General features: G+C 42.4%; 2 protein-coding genes and 1 non-coding gene across 11 annotated transcripts in view; 2 read left to right on the forward strand and 1 right to left on the reverse strand.

The window, feature by feature from the left end:
* The window catches only part of CCNY (cyclin Y), a 331,884-nt gene that overhangs the window by 315,436 nt on the left and 1,003 nt on the right, over positions 1–15,445 (reverse strand). The window contains exon 3 of the mRNA XM_033223581.1: positions 13,395–13,495. The gene's annotated coding sequence lies outside the window, so the exon portion shown is untranslated. The remainder of the gene's footprint in view (positions 1–13,394; positions 13,496–15,445) is intronic.
* LOC117093088 (translation initiation factor IF-2-like) overlaps positions 1–15,445 on the forward strand; it is a 119,594-nt gene that overhangs the window by 75,497 nt on the left and 28,652 nt on the right. The gene's annotated exons all lie outside the window — the stretch shown is intronic.
* On the forward strand, positions 12,956–13,063 carry LOC117083245. Its single transcript, XR_004437017.1, has one exon. It is a non-coding gene; the product is annotated as a U6 spliceosomal RNA (small nuclear RNA).

Here is a 15,445-nt window from a genome sequence, read left to right on the forward strand (position 1 = left end):
TAAAAGTTGAAGAAAAAATATATATAAATAATTTTAAAAACAAAGTAAAAATGTTTTTAATGACATATTTTACCTTTTGCTTTCCTTCTGTTCCTTTCCTTTCCTCTCTCCTCCTCTCCCCTTTTTCTTCATTTTATTTTATTTTATTTTATTTTATTTTAAGACAGGGTCTTTGCTCTGCCACTGAGTCTGGAGTACAGTGACACCATCATAGCTCACTGAAGCCTTGAACTCCTTTGCTAAAGTAATCCTCCTACCTCAGCCTCCTGAGTAGCTGGGACTACAAGCACATGCCACCACACTCAGTTAATTTTTAAATTTTTTGTAGAGACAGGGTCTCATTATATTGCTCAGGCTGGTCTTGAACTCCTGGGCTCAAGCGATCCTCCTGCCTTGGCCTCACAAAGTGCTGGGATTACAGGTGTGAGCAACCATACCTGGTCTTTTTTTTTTTTTTTTTTCCTTTTAGAACACTGTTCTTAGAGTGAGATTTTTTTTCATGTTTCATTTCTTACATATTTTCTCAAGTTGTGGATTGGGTCAAGGTACTTTAAAACTCTTCCCAGAAAAGATTGGTGAAGAGAAGCCCAAGGTCAGTATAATGTTTCTTCAAGATGCTTTCCAGAGAATCTAAAGGAAAGTCAATACCAGGATAATCCAAACTTTTAGATTCCCCAGTCCCAATATCAATTAATGATATAAGTAGTTTATAATTGATTCATGCTGACTGGGCATGGCAGCTCATGTCTGTAATCCCAGCACTTTGGGAGGCTGAGTTGGACGGATTATGTGAGGTCAGGAATTCAAGAGCAGCCTGGGCAACATGGAGAACCCTATCTCTACTAAAAATACAAAAATTAGCTGGGCGTGGTGGCATATGCCTGTAGTCCCAGCTATTTGGAAAGCTGAGGCAGGAGAATCGCTTGAACCCAGGAGTCAGAGGTTGCAGTGAGCTGAGATTGTGCCACTGCACTCTAGCCTGGACAACAGAGCAAGACTCTATCTCAAAAAATAAAAAATAAAATGACTCATGTTGACCTTCTGTGTGACACTCATACTATTCAGTTCTTTTTTTGTTTTGTTTTGTTTTTTTTGAGACAGAGTCTCCCTCTGTCGTCCAGGTGGGAGTGCAGTGGTGCCATCTTGGCTCACTGCAGCCTCCTCCTCCTGGGTTCAAGTGATTCTCCTGCCTCAGCTTTCCAAATAGCTGGGACTACAGGCATGTGCCACCACGCCCAGCTAATTTTTGTATTTTTAGTAGAGATAGGGTTCTCCATGTTGCCCAGGCTGGTCTTGAACTCCTGATCTCTCTTATTTTTTATTTTTTTATTTTTTATTTTTAGACAGTTTTACTCTTATTGTCCAGGTTAGAGTGCAGTGGCACAATCTTGGCTCACTGCAACCTCCACCTTCTGGTTTCAAGCAATTCTTCTGCCTCAGCCTCCCAAGTCGCTGGGATTACAGGTGCCCACCACCACACCGAGCTAATTTTTGTAATCTTAGTAAAGACGGAGTTTTGCCATTTTGGCCAGGCTGGTCTTGAACTCCCGACCTCCGGTGATCTGCCTGCGTTGACCTCCCAAAGTTCTGGGATTACAGGCGTGAGCCACTACGCCTGGCCCTTTATTTATTTATTTATTTATTTATTTATTTATTTATTTTAGATGAAGTTTTACTCTTTTTGACCAGGCTGGAGTGCAATGGTGCAATCTCGGCTCACTGCAACCTCCACCTCCCTGGTTCAAGTAATTCTCCTGCCTTAGCCTCCCGAGTAGCTGGGATTACAGGCGCACACCACCACACCCAGCTAATTTTTGTAATTTTAGTAAAGATGAGGTTTTGCCATTTTGGCCACGCTGGTCTTGAACTCCTGACCTCAGGTGATCCGCCTGCGTTGGCCTCCCAAAGTTGTGGGATTACAGGCATGAGCCACTGCACCCGACCTATTCAGTTCTTTATATTCTGTCCATTTTTTTCAGAGATTGGGTCTCCCTATATTGCCCAAGCTGGAATACAACTGCATGATGGTGGCTCACTGCAGCCTCGACCTCCTGGGATCAAGCAATCCTCCTGCTTCAGCCTCCTGAGTAGCTAAGACTACAGGCATGAGCCACCAAACCTGGCTAATTTTTTAAATTTTTTGTAGGCCAGGTGCGGTGGCTCATGCCTATAATCCCAGCACTTTGGGAGGCCAAGGTGGGCGGATCACCTGAGGTCAGGAGTTTGAGACCAGCATGACCAACACGGCAAAATACCTTCTCTTCTAAAAATACAAAAATTACCCAGGCATGTTGGCACACGCCTGTAATCTCAGCTATTTGGGAAGCTGAGGTAGGAGAATCGCTTGAACCCAGGAGGTAGAGGTTGCTATGAGCTGAGATCGTGCCAGGCTGCACTCCAGCCTGGGTGACAGAGAGAGACTAAAAAAAAAAAAATTTTTTTTTTTTTAGAGATAGGGTCTTGCTATGTTGTCCAGGCTGGTCTCAAACTGCTAACCTCAAGCGATCCTCCTTCCTCAACATGCCCAAGTTTCGGGATTATAGATTTGAGCCACAGAACCTGGCCCACTATTCACACACTTAATACACCAAGCCTTGCAGAAACTGCCAACATCTTTAAATGGAACTATCAGCTTCTAATGTAGCTCAAGGATCCCAAAAGTCCCTTCGATTAGGCCTTGGTCAGGATTTGGATGTAGAGAAGAGAAATTATGTCCTGGTGACAGGCCCTGCCTGGCAATGTTAACTGGGCAGTTATTCTAAACCACATCAAATGATCTGATTGATCTCAGGTGGGGCACAGGCACTTACATTCTTCTAAAGCTTCCCAGGCAATGTTCATGCACAGCCAGCATTTAAAACTCTTTTCCTAGGGTGAAACCCATATCTTAGTTTGCCAACTGGATGCTTTCTCAACTTCCCAGATCCCTGATCGGGGTCCTAGATTTGACATACTACTGCAGTTCTGGGATGGGAGGAGAGTGATGGGAATGACGGGAATCATGGTGTTGGCCCAGTCAGCCCCTGGCAGGATGGGGTAATAGTGGGAGCAGGGGCAGCCTTGCAGGAGGTAGGCTCTTACATACAGCGTTTGGTCTGTGCTTTAATCCAAATGCAAGTCCATGATTCAAGAGTCTTTTCTCCCCGTGGTCCTGTCTGACTCAGACTCTGAGAAGAGCTGGCAGGAATGAGTTCATCAAATGCCTTGGTCATGATAGGAAGGATGAGGTAGCATGATACCACAAGAGGCATGGGGGAGAGGAGAAAAGAGAAAAGAGAGCACCAGAAAAGAACAGAAAAAGGCACTGAAGGTGGAAGTAGAAAGACAAAGCATGAACAGGATCAAATTCTCAGTCCCAACATAGAGATTGCCGTGCTTTCCCTGACCCTGGTAGTTTTGGTTTCTTTCTGGGACATCAGTATAATAGAAAATGGCTGTAAGAGTTAGGAGAGCAAGTGATTTTCTGAGCCAATGGGATGTCTCAGGGTCCCTTTAAAAAAAAAAAAAGTATGTTGTTTGATTATGCATAAAATTTCCTTAAGGAGAGCCCACATTTTCTTTTCTACATTAAAAAAAAAAAAAAAAAAAAAAAAAAAAAAAACTAGGACTGGGGCTGGGTACAGTGGCTCAAGCCTGTAATCCTAGCACTTTAGAGGCCGAGGCAGGCGGATCACTTGAGGCCAGGAGTTTGACACCAGCCTGGCCAACATGGCCAAACCTTGTCTCTACCAAAAAAAAAAAAAAAAAAAAAAAGCCAGCCATGATGGCTCGTGTCTGTAATCCCAGCTACTTGGAAGGGTGAGGCAGGAGAATCACTTGAACCCGGGAGGTGGAGGTTGCAGTGAGCCAAGATCATGCCACTGCACTCCAGCCTGGGTGACACAGCAAGACTCTGTCTCAAAAAAAAAAAAAAAAAACAGGACTGGGTGTGGTATTTTATGCCAGTAATCCCAGCACTTTGTGAAGCTTGAGCCCAGGAGTTCAAGACCAGCTTGGGCAACATAGTGAGATCCCATCTCTACAGAAAATTTAAAAACCAGCCAAGCATGGTGGTGCACTCCTAGCTACTCAAGAAGCTGAGGTGGGAGGATTACTTGACCCCAGGAAGTCAAGGCCATAGTGAATAAATAAGGCTGAAAATAAAACCCCACCCAAGGAAAAGTAACAAGATTTAAAGCTATACTTTCAAACAAAGGCCTGGACAGAGGATTCTGGAAAGATGATCGAATAGGAAGCCCCAAGAATCGATCTCCCTATCTAGACAACAATTACCCAGGCAGAATCTCTTTGTCATAACTATTTCAGAACCCTGGAATCTATTGAAGACTTGCAGCTTTCAGCAGAAGACTTAGATGGTAAATTGTGGATAATTTGGTCAATTTCAGCTCTTGGTGCAGTAGCAGCTACCCTTTGCCTTACCACCTTTCCCCACGGCAGGCAGACAGCTGTGCATGTGTTTCTTTTTCTTTTCTTTTCTTTTTTTTTTTTTTGAGACAGAGTCTCTCTCTGTCACCCAGGCTGAAGTGCAGTGGCTCAATCTCGGCTCACTGCAACCTCCACCTCCCAGGTTCAATCAATTCTGCCTCAGCCTCTCGAGTAGCTGGGACTACAGGTGCGTGCCACCACACCCAGCTTATTTTTGTATATTTTAAGAGAGACAGGGTTTCACTATGTTGGCCAGGCTGGTCTCAGGGGCCTCATGATCCGCCTCCCAAAGTGCTGGGATTGAAGGCATGAGCCACCGAGCCCGGCTGCATGTGTTTCTAAGGCAGATTGAACCAACTTGCAGGAGCCAGGGTCGACAAAGAAGCCCTGTCCTCCAACTATTAGGAATCTCCACAAATATCAGAATCACTGGTTTCTGCTTTTGATCACAGAGGCGCAGACGAAGAAGCAGGTGGACGTTTTTGTTGCACCTCTGTCATTGTGGCAAGACCCTCCTCTGGATATGAAGGGCCAGCGCCCTTCCCCCACCTTCATTTTTTCTCTTTCCCCCTTGGGAGTCAAATACTAAAGTCTGGGATAGTCAAAAGCAACTGAATATACAGGAATTATATTAGGAGGTACTCACACCTCCCAGGGAAAGGTGCAGGCTCACAAGAGGCCTCAGAAAACATCAGCTTTCCACCTCAGCCTAACTTCTGGTCACAGAGGCAGCAAACAACATTAAAATAACAACAACAACAATAAACAAAAACCATAACAAAGAACAGCAAACTCTGAGAATCTGATTTCCAGAGTTACCGTGTTTTATTTACTTATGTAGCGACAGAGTCTCACTCTGTCACCCAGGCTGGAGTGTGCAGTGGGACGATTTTGGCTCACTGCAACCTCTACCTCCCAAAGAAACAAAAAAAATTCTAGAGCTGAGAAGGACAATAAAATGAAAAATTCACTAGAAGGATTCAAAGGCAGATTTGAGCAGGCAGAAGGAGGAGTCAGTAAAGTTAAAGAAAAGACAATGGAAATTATTGGGTCTAAGGAACAGAAGGAAAAAAGATGGAAGAAAAGTAAACAGAATCTAAGGGACTTGTGGGACGCCATCAAGTGGACCAATACGCATATTGTGAAAGTCTCATCTCAGAAGAAGAAGAGGGAAGCCAAGAGAATATTCAAAAAAGTAATGGCTGAAAACATCCCAAACTTGAAAGATATGAATATAAACATCCAAGAAGCTCAATCAACTCCAGGTAAGATAAACTCAAAGACCCACACCAAGACACATTAGAATCAGGCCTTTGAAAGACAAAGAGAAAATCTTGAGAGCAGCAAGGGGGAAGGGGTTCATCACATACAAGGGTCTCTCAATAAGACTGTCAGCACATTTCTCCCAGAAACTCTGCAGGCCAGAAGACAGTGGGCCAACGTATACAAAGTGCTAAAAGAAAATAAAACCAACAACAACAAGAATCCTATATCTGGCTTAACAGTTCTTCAAAAGTGAGGGAGAAATTAAGACATTCCCAGATAAAAAATGAGGGAGAGCCGGGTGTGGTGGTGTGTGCCTGCAATCCTAGTTGCTCAGGAGACTGAGGTGAGAGGATCACTTGAGCTCAGGGGTCTGAGACCAGCCTGAGTAACACAGCAAGATCCTGTCTCAAAAAAAAAAATAGAAAGAAAGAGAAAGAGAGAGAAAGAAAGGAAAGAAAGGGAGAAGGAAAGAAAGAAAGAAAAAGAAAGAAAGAAAGAAAGAAAAGAGAAAGAAAGAAAGAGAAAGAAAGAGGAGAAAGAAAGAAAGAGAAAAGGAAGAAAGAAAGAAAGAAAGAAGAAAGAGAAAGAAGAAAGAAAAGAGAAGAAAGAAAGAAGAAAGAAAGAAAGAGAGAGAAAGAAAGGAAGAAAGAAAGAAAGAAAGAAGGAGAAAGAGAAAAAGAAAGAAAGAGAAAGAAAGAAAGGAAGGAAGAAAGAAAAGGAAAAGAAAAGAAAAGAAAGGGAAGGGAGGGAGGGAGGGAGGGAAAAGATAAGAAAAGAAAAGAGAAAAGAAAATAAAAGAAAGAGAGAATTACCACTAGACCTGGCCCACAATAAATGCTCAGGAAAGTCATACAGTGTGAAATGTAAGGACATCAGACAGTAACTGGAAGCCATATGGAGAAACAAAGATTCCAATAAAGGTAAATACATGGGCCATTATAAAAGGTGGTATTATTGTAACAAAGGTTTTTAACTTCACTTTTTGTTTTCTATATGATAGACTATATGATAGTCTCTTAAAAGACTAATACATTTTTAAAAATTAGTCACAAAGCTAGTATTATTATAACTTTGGGCTGTAATTCCACATTTTGTTTTTTTACTTTTAAGACACAAAAGCACTTAAAATAATTATTAGTTTATGACTTGGGGCAGCACATTATAAATATGTAATTTTGTGACACCAACAATCAAGAGGAGTGAGGACCTAGCTATAAAGAAGCGGAATTTTTTTATTTTATTTTTTTATTTTTTTATTTTTGCGACAGAGTCTCGCTCTTTTGCCCAGGCTGGAGTTCAGTGGCACAATCTCGGCTCACTGCAACCTCCGCCTCCTGGGTTCAAGCAATTCTCTGCCTCAGCCTCCCGAGTAGCTGGGATTACAGGCACCTGCCACCACACCCAGCTAATTTTCATATTTTTAATAGAGATGGGGTTTCGCCATCCTGGCCAGGCTGGTCTTGAACTCCTGACCTCGTGATCTAGCCGCCTCAACCTCCCAAAGTGCTGGGATTACAGGCATGAGCCACCACCCAGCCTTGTATGTTATTTAAGTTAAATTGGTATAAATCCAGATTAGAATTTTATAACTTTAGGAAGTTAAATGCGATCTCCATGGTAACCACAGAAAAAATAGCTGTAGATATACATACAACGAAATGAGAAATTAACTTAAATTTTCCACTATAAAAAATCAAGTATAGGGCCGGGCGCGGTGGCTCAAGCCTGTAATCCCAGCACTTTGGGAGGCCGAGACGGGCGGATCACGAGGTCAGGAGATCGAGACCATCTTGGCTAACACGGCGAAACCCCGTCTCTACTAAAAATAATACAAAAAACTAGCCGGGCGACGTGGCGGGCGCCTGTAGTCCCAGCTACTCGGGAGGCTGAGGCAGGAGAATGGCGTAAACCCGGGAGGCGGAGCTTGCAGTGAGCTGAGATCTGGCCACTGCACCCCAGCCTGGGCGACAGAGCGAGACTCCGTCTCAAAAAAAAAAAAAAAGATAGTAAGGCAGGAAGCATGGAACCACTTATGTGCTATCTTCAGATGATTTTTATTAGATCCAAAGACAAAATCCACTGGAAGTGAAAAAAGGGAAAAAGATATTCCATGCAAATAGTAAGTAAAACAGGCCAGGATGACTATACTAATATTAGACAAAATAGACTTTAAATTTTTTAAAGTTACAGTTGACAAAGAAAGACACTATAGATTAATAAAAAGGTTTGGTACAGCAAGAAGATATAATAATTATATGGCTTGGGGCAGTGGCTCATGCCTGTAATCCCAGTATTTTGGGAGGCTGAGGTGGGCAAATCGCTTGAGCCCAGGAGTTCGAGACCAGTCTGGGCAACATAGTGAAATCCCATCTCTACAAAAAGTTTTAAAAATTAGCCAGGCATGGTGGCACGTGCATGTGGTCCCAGCTACTTGAGAGGCTGAGGTGGGAGGATCACTTGAGCCCAGGATGTTGAGGCCACAGTGAACCGTAATCATGCCACTGTACTCTAGCTTGGGCGACAGAGAGAGAACTTGTCTGAAAATTATAAACATTTGCTGGGTGTGGTGGCTCATGCCTGTAATCTCAGGACTTTGGGATGCCAAGGAAGGTGGATCACCTGAGGTCAGGAGTTTGAGACCAGCCTGACCAATATGGTGAAACCCCATCTCACTAAAACAATACCACAATTAGCCAGGCGTGGTGCTCTTTACCTGTAGTCCCAGAATCACTTGAACCTGGGAGATGGAGGGTGAAGTGAGTCGAGATCATGCCACTTCACTCCAGACTGGGTGACAGAGCAGGACCCTGTCTCAAAAAAAATAAAAATAAAAAATAAAAATAAAAAAAATGTATATATATATATGTATATACACACACACACACACATTTATGCACCTCACAGACCATCAAAATATGTAAAGCACAAACTAATAGAATTGAAGGGAGAAATAAACAGTTCTATAATAAAAGCTGTAGACTTCAGTGCCCCACTATCAATAATGGATGGAACAACCAGACAGAAGATAAGTAAGGAAATAGATGATTTAACAAAATAAACCAACTGTATGTCTATTAGACATATACGGACATAGAACATGCTACCCAACAACAAAAGGATACACACTCTTCTCAGGTGTACATAGAAAGTTTTCCATGGGCCGGGCGCGGTGGCTCAAGCCTGTAATCCCAGCACTTTGGGAGGCCGAGACGGGCGGATCACGAGGTCAGGAGTTCGAGACCATCCTGGCTAACATGGTGAAACCCCGTCTCTACTAAAAAATACAAAAAGCTAGCCGGGTGAGGTGGCGGGCGCCTGTAGTCCCAGCTACTCGGGAGGCTGAGGCAGGAGAATGGCATAAACCCAGGAGGCGGAGCTTGCAGTGAGCTGAGATCCGGCCACTGCACTCCAGCCCGGGCGACAGAGCGAGACTCCATCTCAAAAAAAAAAAAAAGAAAGTTTTCCAGGGTAGATCCTATGTTAGGCTACAACCTACAGCGGTCGATTGTTTAAAATATCATACAATGTGGCCAGGTACGGTGGCTGATGCCTGTAATCCCAGCACTTTGGAGGCCAAGGCGGGTGGATCATGAGGTCAGGAGATCGAGACCATCCTGGCTAACATGGTGAAACCCCGTCTCTACCAAAAACACAAAAAAATTAGCCAGGCGTGGTGAGATGCGTCTCTACTAAAAATAAAAAAATTAGCCAGGCATGAACCCCGGAGGCAGAGCTTGCAGTGAGCTGAGATAGTGCCACTGCACTCCGGCCTGGGCAACAGAGCAAGACTCCATCTCAAAAAAAAAAAAAAAAATATATATATATATATATATATCATACAATGTATCCTCTCTGACCACAATGGAATAAAGGTAGAGATCAATTACAGAAGTAAAGCTGGAAAATTCCTAGAAATTAAACAACACACCTTTTTTTTTTTTTTTTTTTGAGACAGTGTCCTCCTGAGTAGCTGGAACTACAGGCACAGGCCACCACGTCTGGCTAATTTTTGGTTTTTTTCTTTTGTAGAGACAGGGTCTTGCCATGTTGTCCAGGTTGGTCTTGAACTCTTGGGCTCAAGCAATCCACTGGCCTCCCAAAGTGCTGGGACTGCAGGCATGAGTCACTGCACCCAGCCTAATTATTTTATCATCAAATTAGATGACAAGAAATTATGCGCTAAAGAAAAAAGTACCATATGGTAGGTCAGCATTACCAGCCTAAGCATTCTTCACAGCATTCTCAACTCACAGGAAAGCAACCGGCCAGAAAAATCAGGAAATTTCAGAAAGAATATCTCATTACAGCATCATTTTTTTTCACTAAAACAAAAAATAAAAATAAAGCTGCAACCAAAATAAATTTCCAAATGGCTCATTTGTTAGGTAAGCACATTTACTGATAGTGAATTAATTAAATCATATTTAATTCCAGAAGCCAAAGAAATGTGTCCAGAGAAAATAAACTGGTTTAAGACTATTCACTTTTGGGTAAAAAACAGTCACTTAAACAGTTGAGGATATTGAGAGCAACATCAATAGCCAATTTTAAAACAACGCAAATTATTTTGAGTGATTTTCCTTGGCTTCTAATCACTCAACAGATATTTCCAACACTATTCAGTTGCTGTTTATTCAAGGAGTCAATGCCTGGTCTGAAGTCACTGAATGTTAGCCTCTATGAATCGTCTACATGGAACAAATATAATTGAGAATATTTTTAGAGCACTCAAGAAAACACCAATTCAGTACAACCTCATGGGGAATCTACTAAGACGTGTTAAAATGGATAGTTATAAAAATCACTATCCATTTTATGGTGGTTCACGCCTGTAATCCCAATGCTTTAGGAGGTCAAGGTGGGAGGATGGCTTAAATTCAGGAGTTCAAGACCAGCCTAGGCAACAGAGAGAGACCCCCATCTCTACAAAACATACAAAAATTAGTGAGGATGCTGGTGCATGTCTGTAGCCAGAGCTACACAGGAGGCTAGGGTGGGAGGCTTGCTTGAGCCCAAGAGCTGGATGCTGTAGTGAGCTGTGATAGCACAACTGCACTCCAGCCTAGATGACAGAGTGAGATCCTATCCCCCAAAAAAACTACGTGGAGAAGATAAAGGCCTGGTTTAACAAATTTACAAAGTTGTTTTTTTAAATTCGAGGTGTTGGAAGACTTCTTTGTATTCATTGTACTAGTCATCAGCAGGTACATATGTGAAAAATATTTGACTATCATGTGTTATTCAACCAATAGTGTCAACAGTGAACTTCATTTGTTCTCAAGGACTTAATAATGTTCAGTCCCGTGAATTTTTGTCATAAATAGAAGCAAATATCCTCATTTGCCCTATCACACAGCAGTTCGATGGTTTTGCAGTGGTAAAATTGTACGGATTTTTTCTTTAACCTCATAGTTAAGATTCAAATTTTTCTAAATGAGGACTTTCTGTGACCACCACAATTCTGAATGGCTTTGAAAAGTAGCTTCTGCGGCAGACTTGGTAATGTTTCTTAGTGAATTAAGCCTAAAACTACAAGACGAAACAGAGGTTGTATAGAAAACTTCTATTCAATAAAATCATTTGGATGACAATGTGGTTGGAACCATAAGCAATATCAAGCCGCTTTATTTACTCCCTCTGCTGTCAAAAATTAGAAGAAGCAAGATCTCCATCCCATACAAATTTGCAGAGAATATATTTTCCAAAACTGTTCCAGCAATATTTTTCATACCTCAATGCAACTGCAAAAGATATTCTCATATTTCTTTTTTTTTTTTTTTTGAGACGGAGTCTCGTTCTGTCGCCAGGCTGGCGTGCAGTGGCGCCATCTCGGCTCACTGAAAGCTCCGCCTCCTGGGTTCGCGCCATTCTCCTGCCTCAGCCTCCCGAGTAGCTGGGACTACAGGCGCCCGCCACCACGCCAGCTAATTTTTTGTATTTTTAGTAGAGACGGAGTTTCACCATGTTAGCCAGGATGGTGTCAATCTTCTGATCTCGTGATCCGCCCACCTCCGCCTCCCAAAGTGCGGGGATTACAGGCGTGAGCCACTGCGCCCGGCCAGGATATTCTCATATTTCAAAACCCATTTAACTGTGCTGTTGAGGAGCCTCTACATAACCTTTGAGGGGAAATGATTAATCTTCGGTGTAGTAATGTGTTAAAAGGCAAATATCAAAGAAAGAATATAATAAAATCCTATAAATGCCCTCAAGCGGTGAATATAGACAATTAAAATCTTATGCTATGATTGGTATCAGTGTCCAGCAGTATCTTATTTGTGTGAAAAAGACATTTCCTTGTTTTATAAGCACCTATATAATACCTCAATTTGCCTGTTAGCCTACAAGGGGCTTTTCTTTGCAGAAAATAGTAAAGCCCCTCGTCTAGAGGGCTGTAGGTGTCTGAAAGTTGCAGAAAAATGTCATTAAAAGTTGTGTTGAAGGCTGGGCACAGTGGCTCATGCCTGTAATCCCAGCAGTTTGGACCACCGAAGCAGGCAGAACACTTGCACCCAGGGTTCAAGACCAGCCTGGGCAACATAATGAAACTCCATCTCTACAAAAAATACAAAAATTAACCAGGAGTGGTGGCTCGTGCCTGTAGTCGCAGCTACTCGAGAGGCTGAGGCAGGAGGATCTCTTAAGCCCATGAGATCAAGGCTGCAGTGAGCTGTGATTGTACTACTGTCTTCCAGCCTGCATGACAGAGTAAGACCCCATCTCAAAAAAAAAAAAAAAAAGTGACACTAAAGGATTGCTTGCCAGGGAATGTTTGGTTAAGTATGAAGTCTAATTATTCCAATTTAGCAAACAAAACCTTATCTGCAGTCATGTTACTTTAATCAAAAATAAAAGTGGGCCTGAAGCTACATCTTTCTACTACTATAAACCTAACATGAGCAATTTAGTTTCAGCAGACACCACCATCTGTCTCATCAGTGCTGCCAATTTTAATTTTTATTAGTTTTATAGTTTTGTTTGTATTTCATTTGTACATCTTGTATTGGATTCAGACACCAATAACACTAAGGAATTTAATATTATGTTTGCTCATATGTATGTAACATTATATTAAAAATAGCCTTTATTTATTTTTGTCAAGATGTGTTTTCACTATATTGCCAGGGCTGCTCTCAAACTCCCCAACTAAAGCCACCTTCCTGCCTCCACCTCCCAAAGTGCTGGGATTTCAGGTGTGAGCTACTGCACCTGGCCAAAAAATAGTCTTAAGTCACAATTCTAAGGTGGACATTTATTTTTCTTTATAACCGTCCAGTTAAATATTCAAATTTGAATGGGAACTATACAGCGAAGATTAGCATGGCCCCTGGGCAAGGATGACATGTAAATTCATGAAGAGTTCCATATTTTAATAAAATCTTGAGCTGATGTTCACCTCAAAAATCCATCCATCAATCAATACTCGATTTTGAGAAAACATTGCCTGAAGTTGAACATCCTCCCAAGATCAGAGCAATTGTCTCAATCAGGTGTTAGATGTGAATATGAATGAAAGCCCCAAATCTTCCCAGATGTATTTTCACTTACTGAAAAGGAACCTTATGAATACACATAAATCTGTTACTTTGAGAAGTGTGAAAAAGCTAAGTGCAGTACTTCTCATCAAGTGGTCATGGAAATGGCAGCGTGTCCGGAAGAGGCTCTATTAGGCAGAATTGACCTTGACAGCATTCTGGGCTTACCTCTTCAGATGCAGCAGTCCTCACCCTGAACATGCACAGAATTACCTGGAGAGCTTAACAGGTTCTCAAACTTCTCTTCCAAAGATTTTCACCGGGCAGTTCTAGAATGAGACCCAGGGATATGTATTTATAGTAAACATCTCAGAAGATTCTGACTGTGAGGATACATGGACCACAATATTTTGAGAAAAATGCCCTCATGACTCCTGATTTTCATGGCTTCATTCTGTCCTTCACTTTATTATTTATTTATTTATTTATTTATTATTTATTTATTTATTTATTGAGATAGAGTCTCATTCTATTATCCAGGCTCAAGTGCAGTGGTGTGATCTTGACTCACTGCAACATCTGCCCTCTGGGTTCAAGCGATTCTCCTGCCTCAGCCTCCCGGGTAGCTGGGATTACAGGCGCCCGCCACCATACCCAGCTAATTTTTGTATTTTTAGTAGAGACGAGGTTTCACCATGTTGGCCAGGCTGGTCTAGAACTACTGACCTCAAGCAGTCTGCCTCCCTCAGCCTCCTAAAGTGCTGGGATTACAGGTGTGAGCCACCGTGCCCGGCCTGTCCTTCGCTTTAGATCCCAGATCTTTTTCAAAGCTGCAAGCTTGTTTTGTCTGCAAGGACTCCCTACTGTATAAGGTGAGGCGGGAAGAGGTCAGCCATTCTATCTTGCTATTCTCTTCATCGTTGTAAATCCTAAACCACACTTTCTGCAGAACATTCTAGAATATAGCAGTGCCTTGGGCTATTTTGTTTGTAACTAACTAGAAGCAATTTTCTTGCTTTCAGGTTTAAAGATTCAAATACTAAATAAGTCAACTTGCAGTTGAAGAATAAAATGTGACCAAGACTCATTCTCTATCATTCTAGTTATTTTTTTAAAGTCTTAAACAACATAAACAATCGACACAGTCTTACATTTAGTGATTTTCTGAAATCTCCACTGAAGTTTCATACATACACAAAAAAGCCCTTGCTTCGTTGCTTGCAAAATAGATGAATACCATCATGTTAGGCCAAAATAATTAGTCCAGCCCATGCTTAGTGGTTAATATTAATATAAAACCCCTACAACTCAATATTAGTCTCAATATAAGACATCAAAAACCTAGTGTTGGCAGGGAGCAGTGCTTCACACCTGTAACCTCAGCAGTCTGGGAGGCCGAGATAGGTAGATCGCTTGAGTTCAGGAGTTTGAGGACAGCCTGGGCAACATGGTAAGACTTGCCCCCCTTATCTTTACTAAAATTTAAAAAAAGATTAGCCAGGAGTGGTGGCATGTGCCTGTTGGGGCTGAGGTGTTGGGAGAATCGCTTGAGCCTGGGAGGTGGAGGTTGCAATGAGCCTAGATCATGCCACTGCACTCCAGTCTGGGCAACAGAGTGAGACTGTATCACTGAACCAAACAAAACAAACCTAGTGTCACTAAAAAAGACTTTTAAAAAGTGTAAAATTTAGGCCACTTCCTAAGCAAACATTGCTGAGGAAACCAAAGTGTTAGTTTGATTTTCTTTTTCTTTTTTAGAGACAACGTCTCACTGTGTTGCTCAGGCTGGAGGGTGGTGGCATGATCACGGCTCACTGCAGCATCAGCCTCCTGGGCTTAAGTGATCCTCTGGCCTTGGCCTCCTGGAGTGCTGGGATTACAGGTTTGAGCCACACTACACCCAGCCCTAGTCTGATTTTCTTTACTTTTCTTTTCTTTTTTTTTTTTTGAGAGGGAGTTTCACTCTTGTTGCCCAGGCTAGAGTGCAATGGAATGATGATCTCAGCTCACTGCAACCTCCACCTCCCAGGTTCAAACAATTCTCCTGCTTCAGCCTCCCAAGTAGCTGGGATTACAGGCATGCACCACCATGCCTGGCTAATTTTCTTGTATTTTTGGTAGAGATGGGGTTTCGCCATGTTAGCCAGGCTGGTCTTGAACTCCTGACCTCAGGTGATCCACCCACCTCGGCCTCCCAAAGTGCTGGGATTACAGGCGTGAGCCACCGTGCCCAGTCCCTAGTCTGATTTTCAATGGGTATGTTCCTCCACTGCCAGTCC

Source organism: Trachypithecus francoisi, unplaced genomic scaffold (assembly GCF_009764315.1).
Source record: "Trachypithecus francoisi isolate TF-2019V2 unplaced genomic scaffold, Tfra_2.0 Contig00025, whole genome shotgun sequence".
NCBI classification, from domain to species: Eukaryota; Metazoa; Chordata; class Mammalia; order Primates; family Cercopithecidae; genus Trachypithecus; species Trachypithecus francoisi.